This window comes from Agelaius phoeniceus, chromosome Z, assembly GCF_051311805.1.
Source record: "Agelaius phoeniceus isolate bAgePho1 chromosome Z, bAgePho1.hap1, whole genome shotgun sequence".
NCBI classification, from domain to species: domain Eukaryota; kingdom Metazoa; phylum Chordata; class Aves; order Passeriformes; family Icteridae; genus Agelaius; species Agelaius phoeniceus.
The window spans coordinates 95,773,969-95,793,782 of record NC_135303.1 but is presented as its reverse complement, the minus strand read 5'-3'; the positions used below and the strand labels follow the sequence as shown (position 1 = coordinate 95,793,782).

Here is a 19,814-nt window from a genome sequence, read left to right as displayed (position 1 = left end):
CACGCGCTCACCCGTTCGGCTGCTGCTTCCCGGCACAAAGATTCGTCCCTCGGCACCTCCTTGAAGCGATGCTCCGCGGATCCAAGCGCGTATCCAGGTGTTCGCCCAGACGCTGCCAGAAGCTCTCGCAGTCCTTCCATGAGACAGCCCCGGGAGCCCCCCCATGAACCCCTCTACTCAGCAGCTCCATGCAAAAGGCAGCTGAGGCGAAGCCTCCCCCTAAAACAGCCTCGCCCCCCCGGCAGGAGCCGGCCCCTCATCATCCTCACAGCTCACACCTGGGGCTGCTCCGAGCCCCCCATCATCCTCACAGCTCACACCTGGCGCTGATGCCACTCTCCAACAGCGCCTCTCCCCGTCCAGCACACAGCCCGCTTCTCACAGACACAGAGCCAACAGAAATCTGCTCCGGGTGCTGGCTTTTCTTAGTCCGTCTGCTTCCACAATTCAGACACGGACGTGCGCTGATGGCACTGAGGGAAAGCTTTCCAGTGCACAAAACTGTCATTCTGGTAGCACGCTTTGAGACGCCTTCAGAAAAAGCAGAATCAGCGCCGCCTCCTAAGAGCCCTGCTGAGGAACCCCGCCCTCCTTGGGACACCCAATGCAGCAGAGCTCGAAAAACGAGGGCAAAAGTCAAGCTTGGAGTGGAAAAGGACAATATAAATACAGCAGCCTTTCAAGAAAGCCTTCACACAGTAATAGTGGGAGCCGGTCCATTTCTTCTTTCCTTGCTCTCTGGAATGACATCAATACGAAGTAAAAAACCCACACGAAACACAAGGCAGAGCTGGGATTTGACACGTCTTCCTTTTGGCTCTCGGGATGACAAGCGCCTCTTCCGGGACTGCGACACGCTTTGGGCGCTGGCAGAGAACGGAGGCAAAAGGTGCCAGAGAGCCCTTTCTATCGCCTTCAGCCCCTGCAGCTGTTCTGAGGGTTCCAGGGCACAGCTCGGTCCGTTCCTAGATCAAAACCTCACGGCAATATCTTCAGAACTACTACGCATCTCCAGTCGGAACCTTCTACATTCCTGTAAACAAATGAGTGCATAGAGAGGGTTTCTCCCCAGCTGAGTTTAGAGACCAATTCCTATTCTTTAGCAATACCTAGAAAACCGAATGCCTTGCCAGGTTTTAGCATCCTACACCCACTCACCCCTCCCTGTGCATTTGGTGGCAGCTTTGGGTCCCTCTGGGGGACGGCACCCAGCGTGACCCCCGCCCCTCGCCCGCCCCCCACCTGCTCCTGCACCGCCGTGGGGCTCCCTCTCCTGGGCACCTTGGGCTGCCCCCAACGGCATCAGAGCCCCGAGTCTTCACCCCGCCTTTCCCTGACCCCTAAAGAAGGCTCCGAACGAATCCGACTGCCCCGGACAGCAGCGCAGCGCTTCCCCCAAGCCCTTCCCACACGTGCATGGCCCCAGCAAGGGATTCTGCTGCAACAAGAAAGGGGGGGCAGCCCCCAGAAGGCTTGAGGTTCCTGCCCAGCCTCGCTGTCACGGGCCAGGGGCAGCGAGAGAGGGAGCGGCACAGACGGCGGGGACGGCCCGGCACGGAGCGGGGGCCGCTCTCAGCGCGATGCCGGCAAAGCCGCAGCTCCGGCGCTGTCGGCCGCGCTGCTTGAGCGGCACGGGGGGATCCGCCGAGAGCCTCCGGCCCCGCGCGGGGACTCCCGCAAGGGCCCAGGGGCGCCGGGCTCCGGCCCTCGGGGCTTTATTCTCCGGCAGCCCGAGCCCCGCGGCTGCGGGGCAAAGAAGGAAAGGGGGCACGGGAAGAGAGGAGCGAGAGCAGGGCACGACAAAGGGCGGCGAGGGAGCTCGGGCTGTGCAGGAAAGCGGCACGGGAAGGGAAAGCCCGGGACGAGGGTACACGGAGGCTGGGCACAGGAAGGAGACAGGGGGAACAGAAGGGAGTAGCGGGCTAGGGACAGGACAGGAAGGAGCCGGCTTTGCGGGGGGAGAGGGAATGGGGGAAAGGGAGCGAGAGAAGGCGAATACGGGGAGAAGGAAGGAGGGCTAGAGAGAGGGACAGGCGGGGAAGCCTCCCAGAGCCCCGGCTGCACCCCGAGCCCGGCCCGGCGCCTCGCCCTGCCCGGGATGCTGCGGCGCTCGGCGGAGCTCGGCTCGCTCCGGAGACGCTCGGCTCCGGTCGGCTCTTGGCGCCTTAACTCGGCTCTTGGCGCCTGCATTCGCCTCTTCGGCCGAGCTCGCCTCGCTTCGGCCCAACTCCCAGCCGCTCTGTGCCTTCGGCGCGCCTCGGCTCCGCTCGCCTCGCCTCGGCTCCCCGACGGCGGGCGGGCAAGCGCCGCCGCCTCCCGTTCAGCTCGCCCGGCTCGGGGCCCTCCCGCTGCCGCGTCCCGCGGGCGGCCCGGCCACGGCGCGGACACGACCGGGAGCGCGGGCTTGGGCAGGAGCTCATTAGGCTGGGACCGCACTGGCGCTAAGCAGCGCGCACGAGAGCAGCAGGCTCGCTTCGCCTGAGCTCGGCTCGCTTCGCTTCAGGCAGCCTCGGAAGCCTCGCCTCGGTTCGCTCGAGGCCGTCAGGGTCGGCCGCTCTCGCCTTGCTTCGGCCGAGCTCGTGCGATTCCCCCGAAGGCGGCGGCGTTCGGTTGTGGTTTTAGAAATATCCTCCTCTATCGATTGGATCTCTCTACAGTTAGATTTATATTTCTAGAATACTTCTATTAATCCAAAGAAAAACCCCATCTGTAACCAAATAAATACAAGAAAACACCTTCTTTTAAACGATATCGAAATATTTTCATACTTTGTATAATTATATTCACATTTATATTTATAGTTTCTTTTGATGCAATCTATTAATAATTATCTATAATATCTATAAAATTCTAGACATGTATTTAAAGTATTATCTATATTATGTATCGTATCTACTGCTGCAACTGATTTTTTCTTCTAGTTTTAAACTTTATCTGTATGTACTTATGATATCTTTCTAGACTTAGATTTCTACCTTCATATTCTTTGTATTTATCATTTTTATCATCAAAACCCTGCCTATTGACAAGTTAAAAAAACTGCTTTCTTTAACGATCTAAAAAATATTTTTATATTTATAATTTTCATATTTCTATTTATAATTTGCTCTCTAGTACGTGATAACATACCTGCTCCTGCACCGCAGTGGGGCTCCCTCTCCTGGGCACCTCGGGGTGCCCCCAGTGGCATCAGAGCCCCGAGTCTTCACCCCCCCCCTTTTCCTCTAGTTAGAAACTACACTGGAACTTTTTTCTGGAAACAAAGACATGACCTAAATCCTCTCCCCATGTCCTAGACAGAGAGATGTTCAGTTCTTAGTTGACTGGGCAGCAGTTTCTTCAATAGAATGATAAACAATATGGAAACGTTTTAGCTACAAGCAAATAGGCAAATCGGAACAAGGTCCTGGTGGCCAGCCACTGCAGTTCTTCTGAAGCAATTTTTTAAACAATCAAATACTGATACCACAAAAAATAAAGCAAAAAGCTGACTACTGGCTAAGAAAGAAGGAAAAATTAACTTTTGACGACAACAACAACATTCCAAGGACACAGGCTTTTTTCCAATCTCAGACCTTATTACTACTACCTCTCTTGGGAATTCTCATCGTGGATCCCAAAAGGAATAAATCCCTCAGCGTGTCCTAAAGCACCAAGGAGCTACCTACAAGTGAAGGTGGCTACTTTCAGTGCAGACACAGCTGATGACACAGCAGTAGCACAGTTCCGTGCTGCACAGGGATAGTACTGTCTCCTCTTCTCCAGCAGCTGACTCTCTCCTGCCATGGCTTCTGTAAATGCATCAGAGCATGACCTTAACCACAAACAGGCAAGAAAACACCATCAGAAGTCTTTCATTAAGCAGTACAAGAAGGGTTCCAAGCAGAGACCAACAGAATTTCAAGGAAGCAGTCTGCAATTAAACCCCCTCAGACTCGTTCAAGTAGCCGGCAAAATGGAACCATTCAGAAATGACAAAGAAAACCCCCCCAAGTATTTATACAGGAGTCCTTAATGTCAGAAAGGGGATGACAGGTTATGTTCAGATAAGATGAATGTTTATTTGGATCTATAAATAAACTTCTCTCGTGGTCCTTTGCCAAAAAATAGAACCTACAAGTGAACACCTACACCTGCCTCAAGAGACCTAACGAGCCCCTGGCAGCCACCGGCATCAAAGCGCAGTCGATGTTTCTAATCCAGGGGAAGGAGAACAATATCACCTTTTGTTCTCTCCAGTTTGTTTCCTCTGCAGTCCTAGTTGCTTCTTATGATTTTTACAGTCTCTGTATCTTCTCGGGCAGCGCTGAGTCTGACGACCGGGATACGAGAGTCCTTCCCTGCCCTACGGAGAGAACCAGGGAAAAAAGTTAAAAAAAGAACAGGGCAGTTTGAAGTTAATACCTCCGACGAGAAGCAGCACCCGACAAACAGAGCAACGGTGAACAAAGCGTGACACCTCCCTGGGGACAGAAGACTTACAAACTCTCCGGGATTTACAATTCCAGTAACCAAGCCCTTCAGCACAGCAGCCAAGTGTCCCATTAGGTGGTGCTGCACCAAGGAATGATCCCAGAGGTTCCAAAGAGTGAAATGCACGTTATTGTCCAAAGACGTAAAATCTTGCAAAATACCAAAACTACAATAGATCTAAACTACAGGGCAAGAGTACAAGTGTTAGCTTGAGGAGCTGGAACCATCCAGGTGAGCAACTGCTAACCGGATCCTCAACAGACTTTGAGGAACCCTTCAGGATACAGAAGGGTTTTCCCCAGCAATGTCACAGGCCGAGTTTTGATAGAAGTGCACTTGCCAGATGCTCAGAAACGTCACCCATCCTCCTCCAGGTGTCCTGAGAGAGCTGCGAATGGCTCTCACGTGGTTTGAGCTGGTTCTGTAAGGGCTCAGGCTGAATTTCACCAGATGCAACCAAACTGGGCAACTCCCAGTGGGACAGAAGGAACCCAAAGCTTGTTTTACCCAAAGCTTGGGTAAGCAGAGCTCCAGCAAATACTGAGGAAACGATCAGAACAGGGTAACAAATAATAAACATACCTTTTTTTTTTTTAACTTGCCTTTTTTTTTTTTTTCAGATGAGCAAAACAATTAAGGAGAAGGTGAAAACCTCACCATGACTGAACATTTCATCACCTGTAAGCTGACCATCCTTAGCATAGAGGACTCCAAATTTAAAATTCACCGATCCCTGGAAAATAAAACCAAATATTATTTGGTGAACAGTCAAACAGAAGACATAAAAATTTGTTTCCTCTAATCTTTGCCTATATCCTACACGTTAGAACATACATTTTATACCATCTCCTACTACACAATAATTTACCTTTAAACTTTGATAGTATAGCATAAAATCATTAACTTAGATGGGTGATCAATTATTATTAAGTTGGTGCTTCAAGTTATTTTTGCTGTCAGGTTCAAAAAAACATGACTTCTTTTTACTGTAACGAGCAATTGATTTAGAACTCATCAAAAGCCCATCAAAATACAAAGCCGTATTCACCGGACGGGTCTGTGAGCAAGAAGTAGTTAGGCTTGTACTCACCTCTTGCCCTTCAAGAACCAATAAATCCTGTCAACAAAAACAGCATCTTTAGCCCCCTCCTATTAAAGATTCTACAAGGATGATGGTTTTATTGGTGTTTAGAAGTTTGGATTTGAAATGGCAAGATCAATGGATAAAGAGACAGTTTAAGTAGTATTAGATTCTTATTATTATTCTTATTAGCTACTGGAAGAAACAAACCAGTAGGATCTATACTTAATTACTTCTATTTCCAGGAAATCATAAAGAAAAAGAACCAAACCAAAAAAAGTCACTTCCTACCTTTTGTATCTCAGGATGAAAAATGTCTCTTGGGCTCTTCTCCAGTTTCTCCAGACTCCTGGCACTGAAATGCAAATGAACGAGTGCTTTATAGGAGGGCAAGTGCACATTCCAACCCCGAACCCCCAACCGATGGCAGTTACAGCGCTTACAAAATGAATCCTTCCCAGAGCCTCTGGGAAATGGAACGGTTTGTGCAACTGCCATTTCTTCCCCAAAATACTAACTCCCAACACTTCCTAAACTGAGTTTGCATTTTAAAAACAGAAATTAGGGAGACTCAGGGTGGAGATCAGGTTGAAATTGATTTCCTTCTAAAGCACAGGGGCTCTGTTCCATCACCCTTCACTTGGGCTCCACACGGAATCACAGGGAGCATTTTAGGAGGGCTCAAGAACCAATTCTATTTCTCTCTTTTTTCTAGTGCTCTCTCTTCCTAAATAATTCAAGGCACGTCAAATGAAAAAGGACAAGTTCAGCAGCAAATTCACACTTTTTCCCTTTGTCTGCTCAAGAACAGGCTTTAAAACCACTTCTTGCTGCCTTCAACGGTTAAGACTTGCAAAACAGTTTCGCAAGTTTGATAGGTTTATCATAAAAACCACAGAACGCAAGCTCTGAATGACAGGAAAAGGTACACAGGCAAATATCTCAGCTGATGGTGGCTTATTTGCAAACACAGACCTTAACGGACATTGCACGGAGAATGTTTCAGTGGGACTCTAAGGGAAAAATATTTTCTGAGTACCCTGTAAACAAGAAAAGCTAGGATATATTACAGGACATACCCACGTGTTCTGCATATTCAAATAGGATTATCAATAAAAACATTTAAGAAGGAAGAAAACCAAGGTAATTTTACTCAGCTATATTTACTGCCGATTTAGAGGGAAAAAAAAAAAAAAAAAAGTGAACCAGAAACGCCTACAGTAGAACTTTAAACCAATTGCTTGGATAAAAGCAGCTCATGGAACATGAAGTAGAAAAAAAGCGAAACCAGTATCAGACCTGCCTATTTTCTTACCATTGCACAAGAAAATCCGACAAGCGGTAGAAAGTCACTGCCTAAAACCGATCCTAGGATGTAACCGAGAACAATGGAGGCATTTGCTAATCTAAACGGAAACCTTTTCCGGACCCTAGTGTCAAATCACACGTTTTGTCTCTCAGCAGCTCGAGGCTGGAGAGCATTTCCCCTGGGGGTCGGGAGGGCAGGGGCACAAGGGGCTGAGTTTGCCGATCGCACCTGTGCCATCAGAAGGATCCTGCCCGGCGCTCCTTGCGCTCGCCATTCTCCGGGCCATCGCTGTGTTTTACTGCTCAGCGATGCCGCTCCATCCGTTTGCGTGGAAGAAAGAGCCACGAGCACTGAGGCACTCAGCAGCCGTGTCATGCCAGCGATGTCGAGCGCTCTCTGCTCGCAAGGCTGAGCCCGCCGCGGAGCCGCCTCCGCAGCCGCTCGTCCGCCCCCGCCCGCAGCAGCGGTAGCGGCCCGAGGGAGACGGCTGCAGCTCGGCGGCTCCCGCGCCTCCGCCAGCCCGAGGGCAGCCGCCGCACAGTGACCGCGGCAGCGCCCGGCGCCGCTCGCCCGGGGCGGCTCCTGCAGCTCCCGGCCCGCGGCAGCAAAGCACCGCCTGGCGCTCCGCCATCGGCGGGCGGCAGCGCGCCCCGCCCGAGCTCAGCCCCCGCCACCGGGACCGCTGAGCGAGGCCGAGGCACCGGGCGGACGCCCCTTCCGCGCCGCTCGGCTCCGTGCGGGCGGCCGGACGGAGGCTTCGCCCCTCCAGCGTCGCTGCCGCGGCTCCGTCCCGCGTGGCACAGGCGCCGGGAGCTGCCCGCTCCCCCGGCGCGCGGCCGCCTCGGCCCGCCAGCCATTCATATGGCGCGTCGGCCGTTGCGTCAGACGCCGCGCTTTACGGCCGCAGGGCCTGCCGGGAGTTGGAGTCTCGGACTGACAGCCACCGCTCCGTTCTCCGCCACCGGGAGCTGCGCTCCCGCCAGGGGATCAAACGGCTCCTTCGCTCCTGGGCGCGGAAGCACCTTAGGCAGCACCGCCCCTCCCGAATGTCCTTTCTTTTCCACTCCAACTCTTTTTTCTTTTTTTCACTCTGTTTTTCACCCCCTTTTCCACTTTCGCTCTTTCTTTTTCACTCTCACCCTTTTCCTTTTTCATTTTTTTTCTTCCTTTCTCTTCCTCCTTTTTTTTTTCTTCCTTTCCTGTTTCCTTTTCTTTCTTTCGCTCTTTCTTTCTGTCTTTCTCTATTTCTTTCTTTCTCTCGCTCTCTTCCTGTCTCTCTCTTTCTTTCTTTCTGTCTGTCTTTCTCTATTTCTTTCTCTCTCTCTTTCTTTCTTTCTCTCTGTCTCTCTCTCTTTCTTTCTTTCTCTCTGTCTCTCTTTCTCTCTGTCTCTCTTTCTTTCTCTCTATCTCTCTCTGTCTCTCTCTCTGGCTCTCTCTCTGTCTCTCTCTTTGTCTCTCTTTCTTTCTCTCTCTCTTTCTTTCTCTCTGTCTCTCTTTCTGTCTCTCTTTCTGTCTCTCTGTCTCTCTTTCTGTCTCTCTTTCCGTCTGTCTCTCTTTCTTTCTGTCTCTCTCTCTGTCTCTCTTTCTTTCTTTCTCTCTCTCTGTCTCTCTTTCTCTCTGTCTCTCTTTCTGTCTCTCTCTCTCTGTCTCTCTTTCTTTCTTTCTTTCTTTCTTTCTTTCTTTCTTTCTCTCTTTCTTTCTTTCTTTCTCTCTGTCTCTCTCTCTCTCTCTCTCTTTCTTTCTTTCTCTCTGTCTCTCTTTCTGTCTCTCTTTCACTCTGTCTCTCTTTCTGTCTCTCTCTCACTTTCTTTCTTTCTTTCTTTCTTTCTTTCTTTCTTTCTTTCTTTCTTTCTTTCTTTCTTTCTTTCTTTCTTTCTCTCTTTCTCTCTCTCTCTTTCTTTCTTTCTCTCTGTCTCTCTTTCTGTCTCTGTCTGTCTCTCTTTCTGTCTCTCTCTCTCTTTCTTTCTTTCTCTCCGTCTCTCTTTCTGTCTCTCTCTCTGTCTCTCTATCTCTTTCTTTCTTTCTTTCTTTCTTTCTTTCTTTCTTTCTTTCTCTATTTCTTTCTCTCTCTCTTCCTGTCTCTTTCTTTCTTTCTTTCTTTCTTTCTTTCTTTCTTTCTTTCTTTCTCTCTCTCTCTCTCTTTCTCTTCCTGTCTCTCTCTTTCTTTCTTTCTCTCTCTATTTCTTTCTCTATTTCTTTCTCTATTTCTTTCTCTTGCTCTCTTTCTGTCTCTCTTTATTTCTTTCTCTCTCTCTTTCTTTCTTTCTTCCTTTCCTTTTTCCTTTTCTTTCTGTCTCTCTTTCTTTCTTTCTTTCTTTCTTTCTGTCTCTATTTCTCTCTTTCTTTCTCTCTCTCTCTCTCTCTTTCTTTCGCTCTCTTTCTGTCTCTCTCTTTCTTTCTGTCTCTCTCTCTTTCTTTAATTCTTTCTCTCTTTCTTTCGCTGTATTTCTAATCTTGGCTTTCCATTCTAGCTTTAGAATAAAAAAAAGCAGCAGTAGAAACGTTCAGGCGACTGGGGAGTGCAAAAAACCCCAAAACGGCAATGATTTTAGGAAAACTATTTCCTCCATGGGAGCCTGAAATTTTCTACAGCTGCAGGTAACATAGAGCTTTTATTTCTTCTTCTATATAGATTATACTTTATACTCTATTTATACATCGCCCCCTGCCGTCTGCTTTGGCGCACTGCAGGCACAGCGCCCCCTGCCGTCTGCATGGGCGCACTGCAGGCAGAGCGCCCCCTGCCGTCTGCTTTGGCGCACTGCAGGCACAGCGCCCCCTGCCGTCTGCATGGGCGCACTGCAGGCAGAGCGCCCCCTGCCGTCTGTTTTGTCGCACTGCAGGCAGAGCGCCCCCTGCCGTTTGCTTTGGCGCACTACAGGCACAGCGCCCCCTGCCGTCTGCATGGGCGCACTGCAGGCAGAGTGCCGCCTAATGACGTCAGCCCGTCGACACGGCGCCCCGCCCAGGACACGCCCACTCGGGCGGCCGTTGCCATCTTGTACGGCACCCCGTGTCGGCCAGGGCGCCGCCAGCCTGTACGGCACAATTTTACGGCAGTCGCGCTTTACGGCACCTTTTGCTACAGCCGCGCTTTACGGCACCCTTTGCGACAGTCGCGCTTTACGGTACCTTTTACGACAGTCGCGCTTTGCGGCACCTTCTGCGACAGCCGCGCTTTACGGCACCTTTTGCGACAGTCGCGCTTTGCGGCAGTTTTACGACAGTCACGCTTTACGGCACCTTTTGCGACAGCCGCGCTTTACGGCAGTTTTACGACAGCCGCGCTTTACGGCACCTTTTGCGACAGTCGCGCTTTGCGGCAGTTTTACGACAGTCGCGCTTTGCAGCACCTTTTGCGACAGCCGCGCTTTACGTCACCTTTTGCGACAATCGCGCTTTTCGGCAGTTTTGCGACAGCCGCGCTTTACGGCACCTTTTGCGACAGCCGCGCTTTACGGCAGTTTTACGACAGCCGCGCTTTACGGCACCTTTTGCGACAGTCGCGCTTTGCGGCAGTTTTACGACAGCCGCGCTTTACGGCACCTTTTGCGACAGTCGCGCTTTGCGGCAGTTTTACGACAGTCGCGCTTTACGGCACCTTTTGCGACAATCGCGCTTTGCGGCAGTTTTACGACAGTCGCGCTTTACGGCACCTTTTGCGACAGTCGCGCTTTACGGCACCTTTTGCGACAGTCGCGCTTTACGGCACCTTTTGCGACAGCCGCGCTTTACGGCATTACCCTTTATGGAACTTTTATGGTACTTTACAGCACTTTACGGTTTTTATTTTGTTTTTAATCTATTTTTATTTTTTTTTAATTTTTTTTTTTACTTAATGTTTATTTTTAATTTTTCAAGCTTTTATTTTTCTAATTCTTTTTTTTATTTACTTATTATTTTTCATTTTTCTATTTCTAAAGCTTTTTTTTTTAATTTTATTTTTAATTTAATTTTTATTTTTTCTATTTTTAAAGCTTTTTTTTTAAATTTAATTCTTTAAAAGTTTTTCTATTTTTAGGGCTTCAATTTTATTTTTTAGTTTTATTTTTATTTTTCAATTTTTAAAACACTTATTTTATTTTTCTAGTTATATTTTTTATTTAATTTTTATTTTTAATTTTTATATTTATAAGGAATTTATTTTTTTTTTTATTTTATTTTTGATTAAATTTATATTTTTTTCTATTTTTAAAGTTTTTATTTTTTTTTTATGTAGTGCTGCCCAGACCAACTCAAGCTGGTGATTGTGGTGGTGTTTGAGGGTCTTGCATTACGGCACTACCTTTTATGGAACTCTTACAGCACTTTACAGTTTTTATTTTGTTTTCCATTTATTTTAAATTAATTTTGTTTTTTTACTTTTATTTAATTTTTATTTTAAGTTTTTCTATTTTTAAAGCATTTTTATTTTAGTTTTTAATTTTATTTTTTATTTGCTTATTATTTTTAATTTTTCTATATTTAACGTTTTTATTTTATTTTTTATTTTTTAAATTTACTATTTTAAATTTTTCTATTTCTAAAGATTTTTATTTTTTATTTTTTTAAGTTTTAACTTTTCTATTTTTAAAGCATTTATTTTTTTATTTTTAATTTAATTTTTATTTTTAATTTTTTTATTTTTAGAGCTTTAATTTTATTTTTTAATTTTATTTTTTATTTTTCTCTTTTTAAAGCTTTTATTTTATTTTTCTAATTTTATTTTTTATTTTTTATTTTTAATTTTTCTATTTTTAAAGGTTTTTATTTTTTTTTTATTCAGTGCTGCCCAGACCAACTCAAGCTGGTGATTGTGGTGGTGTTTGAGGGTCTTGCATTACAGCACTACCTTTTATGGAACTCTTACAGCACTTTACAGCACTTTACAGTTTTTGTTTTGTTTTTCATTTATTTTAAATTAATTTTGTTTTTTTACTTTTATTTAATTTTTATTTTTAATTTTTCTATTTTTAAAGCATTTTATTACATTTCATTTGGTGCTGCCCAAACCGGCTGTAGTGCATTTTTATACTTTATAATACTTTGAAGTAGTTTTGTTTTGTATCCCCATATTTTTCCCAAATGGTTTATCCCAAACTGTACCCCCCTCCTTCTACCTGTGTTATCCCTCTCCCGGGATGAGATCATCCCCAAACCCCCACCCTGGCTCTCTGTCAATGACTCAGCCTCCCATCCCCTCCATGCAGAAGTTTCGGTCCAAGTCGTCCAGTGATCAGCCAGAGGCCAGGGGTCAGCCCCCCGAGCCTTGCCCCATACGCTGTCCTGTATGTCTATGCCCCAGCATCCATCCCTTAGGGTCACTTATTGGTTGGTAAAATGTTATCTACTTTCAGTTTCCACCTCCCTTTAAATGTAACCTTGGCACATCTCCCTGGGGCTTGGCAGGAGGCCCCTGAGGTGCAGGAGCTCCTTTGGGACTCCTAATAAAACCTTGGATTAACCCCTGCTAAGAGTCGGCCCTTTATCATCTACCGCTGTCTCTGGTGTCTCTTGTGCTGCACAGGGGCCCAGCCCAGGTGCCCTCAGCACCCTCGGGGCACAGAGAGTGTCTCCCCCCAGCCCAGGTGCCCTCAGCACCCTCGGGGCACAGACAGAGTGTCTCCCCCCAGCCCAGGTGCCCTCAGTTCCCTCGGGGCACACACAGAGAGTGTCTCCCCCCAGCCCAGGTGCCCTCAGTACCCTCGGGGCACACACAGAGAGTGTCTCCCCCCAGCCCAGGTGCCCTCAGTACCCTTGGGGCACACACAGAGAGTGTCTCCCCCCCGCCCAGGTGCCCTCAGTACCCTCGGGGCACACACAGTGTCTCCTGCCAGCCCAGGTGCCCTCAGTTCCCTCGGGGCACACACAGAGAGTGTCTCCCCCCAGCCCAGGTGCCCTCAGTACCCTTGGGGCACACACAGAGAGTGTCTCCCCCCCGCCCAGGTGCCCTCAGTACCCTCGGGGCACACACAGTGTCTCCTGCCAGCCCAGGTGCCCTCAGTTCCCTCGGGGCACACACAGAGAGTGTCTCCCCCCACCCCAGGTGCCCGCAGTACCCTCGGGGCACAGACAGTGTCTCCCCGCTCTCGGCCGTGTCAGGGCTGCCCCCCGGTGTCTGCCGACTCAGGACCGGCCGAGGGTTACTGGGAGGCTCGCACAAACCCGCTCGGCCGCTGATTGTGGCGGTGTTTGAGGGTCCCCAGGACGAGGGAAGAGACGAGAATCTTGACTCCACCTCTCAGAAGGCTGAAATATTATTTTATGATCTCTATTATATTAAAAGAAAATGAGATAGTAGAACTATACTAAAAGAGCAAGGAGACAGCAGAAAGCTGGAAAGGAATGAATAATAAAAACCTGGGACTGCTCACAGCCCCGACACAGCTGGACCATGATTGGTCATCAAGTAGACACTGCACAGGAGACCAATCCAAGATGCCCCTGTTGCTAAACCATCTCCAGCCCACACTCCACAGCCAGCAGATCGTTATTGGTTCCATTTCTGTTCTGAGGCTTCTCAGGAGAAAAATCCCAGCAAAAGGATTTTCATCAAACACGTCAGTGCCAGGTGATGGCACAGGCAGCATCGGCCGGCCGAGGTCACTGTGTCATCCCTGCCAGCCCAGGTGTCACAGCAAGGAGGAGAGAGTTCACCCTGTGCTCACCCTGCAATACAGAGCAATACAACACAACACACATATTAACACAAGATGATAACCTTTTTCTATTTTCTTTACATGTGGATTTATTGTTATAGGAAACCCAAAACAACAAAAGCACGCAAAAAACAACACTCATCTACAATTAACACCCCCTTCAGATGACACACGAAGTCACCATCCCTCTCATCACAACTGCTAAATTACACCCCAGCAATCATTGGTCCTCGGGAACGTGGTTCCCGGGAGCCTCAAAAAAATCTTCCTGCCTGACAAAAACCCCTGGACAGTCTGCGCCCAAACTCTGGTGATGAGCGTCGCCTCACAGACCGACTGGGACCGAGGAAAAAAAAACAGCCGGGGGGGGGAAACCCAGCTGGGGATTTTTTATTCTAAATTTAAAAATGAGTTGAACAACTTGAAAAGCAAAAGTCACACACACAAGGTTAAATCCAGTAATCCAGTCGGCATGCGCTGACACACGCAGAGATGAGCAGACGCAGACAGACACAGACACATGCTCTCACACACGCTCACACGCTCTTCCCACTTACACACTCGCTGCGGCCCTTACTCGAGACGCTGAAGAACGTGCTGCCACACATCTTCTGGCTGCGCTCCTTGACGTCAGTTGGTAGGTTCTGGGGAAATCGGTAGCCTCGGGGACCTGTGAGACGACAGGAAGCGGTCAACGAGTGGCTATCTGACAGCTAGGACTTGTCTCCACTCTGGACCAATAAGTTTTCTACCCAAAATCCCATAAAAGACAGATGAACAGTAAAGTTTTTATAACTCTTCTACCTGACTGTGACTACGTGCCCCGGCAGGGCAGCTCCAACCATAAGTGGTACAATATAAGTACACACAACAATCTAAGTCGATGCATACAGTGCAAGTGTACATAGAGGGTAGGTACATACAGTATAAGCCAGCACAGGTACACACAATATAAGCCAGGACTTGAGATAACTCGCTGGAAGATGAATTCTTGAGTCCTATACCCTTCAGAAGATGGAACCTATAGAAGTACTGCAGTCACATGAGGAGGGTGCAAGACACTCCCTCTAGCAGTCCAAGAAAATGGCATGGAAAAAAAGGCACTACCAAAGCTGGTAGTGAGAAGGAAGATGGATGAGAACATCTTGTCCGTTTGAGACATTCCTGTCTCAAAGAGTAAAAATGTAAAGATGCCAGAATAAGGGATATCCAGAAAGGAATGTGAGTAGAATACAGCCTAGATGGCACAGAATAGTGCCGATAAAGCATTGAGACGTAATAAAGGCCTATGACGTGGAAGACAACGGACACAGACACGGACAACATAACACAGACACAGACAACATAGACACAGAGACAAGTGGCAACTGCCTGGCACTGTCCCCTTAGGCACCCGAGATGCCTAGCGCAAGATGTGCCAGAGGCTGATGATGCCAAAGGAGAGGAAGCCCTATGACGATAGCATGTGATGATGAAATGTAACTCGTTAAAAGAAGTTAGTGCCAAAGCAGTTAAGAGGATGCTCGAGAGGCTCAGCGAGCCTAGAGAAGGAAGCCGACGGCCAGGTGACCGTGGCTGTAGCTCCGGACGTGAAGGCGAGCTCCTCGGGGGAATGATCCGTGACGACGTCGGGCCGAGGAAGGCGGACAACGCAAAGTTCACGAGAATGCTGAGATGGGTCGGAACTGCCCTGCCCAGCAAAGGCTCTGGTCAGGCTGAGGAGAAACCCTCTCCCTTTTCTTCCAGAGAGCTGGTCCCACTACAGACCTCTCCGCTAAGCTGACATCAAATTGCCCTCTGTGATAGTAAAGGTTTTTCCCCTTCTCCCAACTGCTGGCCCCGACACTTAGCTTTTGGAAAAGGAGCAGACAAAATCCATCCTCGGTCGGACATGGATGGTGAAACGTGCTCCGTGTGTGCCTCGGTGCTGTTGTTTCCAACCTTTGGCTACGAGGCTCCTCAGGGTACCTAAGACAAAACAGAAAAGGTGACTATTGCCGTCAAAAACAGTAATCCCCAGGGCTCCTCCGCACCCCTGCCCCGGCCCACCTCAAATCTTGATTTGACTCCAGAGGGTGCCCAGAAGATACCTGCAAAAAGAATAGGTACACACTTAGCATGCTGCTGTGTAACACTCACCTGTGAGTCAGCCTGCCTAAACACCGACTCACCTGCCCTCCTCTGTTCCTTGGCATGCCTAGGGCAGCGACAGCACCTGCAAAGAAACAAAGCAGAAAAGCATGCTGAGATACTGTGAAAACACAACCTCCCAAATCTGACAAGGATGCCACACTGATACCTTAAGCTGCACACAGCTGGAATGGGCATGCCCGGCCAGGATAGACGGCAAGTGGACCACCTAAAATAAAAAGTGGAGATGCTAAGAGCTGCACCAGAAACTGAGACATCAGCAAAAACAACTGCTTCTGTACACTACTCAATGCTCACCTCGCCCACTCGGCCTTGACTTCCTAAAAAGAGAGCCATCATTTATGCTCTCTCTACAGAGACAAACAGTGACTGACCTGCTCGGGGGAATCCCCTCACCCGGGATGGGGGGCTCTGCCCTGGATTTCATCCTTCTGCACCTGAAAGAAAGGACAAAAATCAAAGAGCTGCAGGATAACTTAAGAGCTCCAGACATCTTGTGCCCATCTACAAATCCCACCTAGAGTCCAACGACACCCCACATTACAAACATCAAGTCCCCGGGACTTGTCCTATTGCACCAGGCTATGCAGAAAGGCAGAGCAGCTCCAGCACAAATGTGTGCAGACACCCGTGACACAGGACAGGACAAACAACGGGGACACAACAGGAACAGAAATCTCTGGGTAAGGAAAATGACAGCGAGCACCAAGAGGATGCAAAATTAGAGGACCGAGGTGAAACTGATGGCAGGCTGATGAAGTTCAGAGAACCCTGGAGGAACAAGATGCTAACTGAATGATTTATTCCAAGAACTGCAAAGATGGATGCCCGAGAATCCTACGGTCAGAAGCCTCTACCTGTCCCCACATTCTTACAAGTCCTAATCCATCATAACAGAACCTTGCAGGGTGCAGCTGTCCATACAGCTCAGAACAAGACCTGAAAAGACATCTGACCGGATGCTTCGAAAAAGAGTTGCCATTCTGATACCTGTCTGAGCTGCCGAGTTAAAAGTTCCATGGCATCGGTGCCAGGGCAAGGAACGCTGAGAGTACAGATACTAAGACTGGTGCCAAGGTTTCTGACAGGCCCCTCAAAGGGCTATGATAAAAGACATGAGATATCCAACAACACATAATACACAAAAGACAAGTGACACAATACACACTGGGACTGCTCTGCCCCGCTCACCTCAGCACTGGGATCAAAAGTGAGATTTTGCTTTTATGGGGCCTAAGGGGCCACTTCATGGACACCCCCCCACCTCCAAAGCTACTCACCTCCAAAGCGGACTCAAATCCCCCCCTCCCAGTAATTCCCAAACCAGCACCCTGCTTTCATCCCCCCTGGGGGTCGTAGCCCTCTACTTCTCTCTCAGACATCTGGGGATGCTGGTCTCAGGTGCAAAGAAAGGCCACCTCGTCAGCTGGGAAGGTCCTGCTGGCACCGGGCTGGTGTCTCTTAGACAGCTGTATTAAAGAAAACCAAACATCAATGCCTGATCGTGGCACCACATTGGCCAAAACCCCACAAGTCTGCTCCTCACCCTTCTCCTAAGAACGCTCAGCTGCTTGGGCCGCACGCTTCGGGCACACTCAGAGACCGAGGCCGTCACCACAGGGGACGCCTGGGTTAAGAGGAGATGAGGTGATTTGGCACGGCTGAAACCTGAGTGGACCCTCGCTCCTCCCCCCTACATCCCTGACTCACCACAACTCCTGGGCAGCTGCCGGAGGCCACCTGGATGGCACCTTTAAATAGAAAAGTTCAGGGTTTCATCACCAAGTCCTGTAATGCATCCACAGGCTTCACATTTGCAGGAAACCCGGTGCATCGGCTGGCTGGTGACAGGGGCTTGGCATACTCCGAGTGGATTGCCTAAAGTGCACAAACGAGAACGGAAGCTTAGAGCTGCACCAGAAATTGAGACCTGAGCAATAACAACTACTGCTCTCCACTGCTCACCTTGACAGCTGGTATCCACATCTGCTTCCTAAAAAGAAAGACAAAGAACAGTGCTGTAACAGAGTCACCATTTACACTTCTGCTGCAGAGACAAACGGTGCCTCACCTGCACGGGGGAAACCCCTCACCCAGGATGGGGCCCTCTGGCACACATTTAATCCATCTGAATCTGAAAAAAAAGTTAGGACAAAACTCAAACTGTTGCAGAATAACTTAGGAGCTCCAGACGTCTTGTGTCCATCTACAAATCCCATCTAGAGTCCCACTACACCCCACATTACAAACTCCCAGGGACTTCTCCTACTGCACCAGGCTATGCGGCAGGGCAGAGCAGCTCCGGCACAAATGTGTGTGCTGACACCCGTGACACGGGACGGGACGTGACAGACAGAGGGGACACAACAGGAACAGAAAGCTCCTGGCAAGGAAAGTGGCTGCAAGGACTCAGAGAATGCAAAAGGAGATGACCAAGATGAGACAGATGGCAAACTGATGAGGCTCAGAGAACCCTGGAGGAAGATGCTGGCTGAATGATTTATTCCAAGAACTGCAAAGATGGATACCCAGGAATCCTACGGTCAGAATCCTCACCCTAACCTCGCATTCTTACAAAGCCTAATCCGTTGAAATGGAGCATTGCGGAGCACGGCTGTCCGTGCAGCTCAGAACAAGACCTGAAAAGCCACCTGACTGGATGCTTCCAAAGAGAGATGCAATTCTGATGCCTGTCGGAGCTCCTGAGTCAAAGGTTCAATGGCCTGGGTACCAGGCTGAGGAACACTGAGATCACAGATTCTAAGAATGGCGCCAAGGTTTCTGACAGGCCCTTCACAGGGCTAAGATAAGAGACATGAGATACCCAAACATCACATAATACACAAAAGACAAGGGACACGATACACACCGGGACTGCTCTGCCCTGCGCACCTCAGCACTGTGATCAAAAGTGAGACTTTCCTTTTACGTGGCCTAAGGGGCCACATCTTGGCTACCCTCATCTCCAGAGACAACTCAACCCCCTCCCCCCCAGGAGCCCCAACCCAGCACCCTGCTTTCATCCCCTCTGTGGGTCGTAGCCCTTGACTTATCTCTTGGACATATGGAAATCCCAGTCCATGTCAGGTGCGAAGGAAGGCCGCCTTGTCAGCTGGGAAGGTCCTGCTGGCACCGGGCCGTTGCCTCTTAGACAGCTATATCAAAGGAAACCAAACATCAATGCCTGATCGTGGCACCACATTGGCCAAAACCCCACAAGTCTGCTACTCACCCTTCTCCTAAGAAGGCCCGGCTCTTCGGGTCGCACGCTCCGGCCGCGCTCGGAGGCCGACGCCGTCGTCATGGGGTGCGCCTGGGTTAAGTGGACAGGAGGTGACGTGGCATTGCTGAAACCTGAGTGGACCCTCGCTCCTCCTCCCTACTTCCCTGACTCACCGCAACTCCTCGGCGGTTCCTGACGGCTGCCCGGAACGTGGGGCTCGCGAGAGCGGCAAACCCGGTCCGGCGGCCCGTTGGGGATGGGAGCTTGGCATGCTCCGAGCAGATGGCCTAAGGCACAAAAACGAGAACGGAGACTTAGACTTGCCCCAGGAATTGAGACCTCAGCAACAAGAAAGGCTACTGCTCACCTTACCCTCTTGAACTTGACTGCTGAGATGCTGCTATACTTGCTAAAAATAAAGACAAAGAACAGCGCTGTAACAGGGTCACACTTGACACATCCCCTGCACAGACAAATGGTGACTGACCCGCTATGGGGAACCCCCTCACCCGGGATGGGGTGCTCTGCCATGGATGCAATGCATCTGCACCTGCAAGAGAGTTAGAACATATGTCAAACACCGGCAGGATGACTCAAAAGCTGCAAACACCTTATATCAATCTAGGAACAGCATCTAGAGTCCAAGTACACCCCACATGAAAAATTTCAACTCCCCAGGGCTTGTCCTATTACAAAAGGCTATGCAGCAGGGCAGAGCAGCTCCGGCACAAATATGTGCAGACACCTGTGACACAGGACAGACAGGACACAACAAACAATGGGCACACAACACAGACAGAAATCTCTTGGCAAAAAGGATTACTGCGAGCAACGAGAGCATGCCAAATGAGATGACTGAGGTGAGACTGATGGCAAGCTGATGTGGCTCAGAAAACACTGATGGAAGAAGATGCTAACTGAAGTATTTATTCCAAGAAC

At 49.2% G+C, this 19,814-nt stretch overlaps 1 long non-coding RNA gene across 1 annotated transcript in view; it reads right to left on the bottom strand.

Moving 5' to 3' along the window:
- Positions 1–4,369: 4,369 nt before the first annotated feature.
- The window catches only part of LOC143692015 (uncharacterized), a 142,817-nt gene continuing 127,372 nt past the window's right edge, over positions 4,370–19,814 (bottom strand). The window contains exon 3 of the long non-coding RNA XR_013179868.1: positions 4,370–5,206. This is a non-coding gene — a long non-coding RNA (uncharacterized LOC143692015). The remainder of the gene's footprint in view (positions 5,207–19,814) is intronic.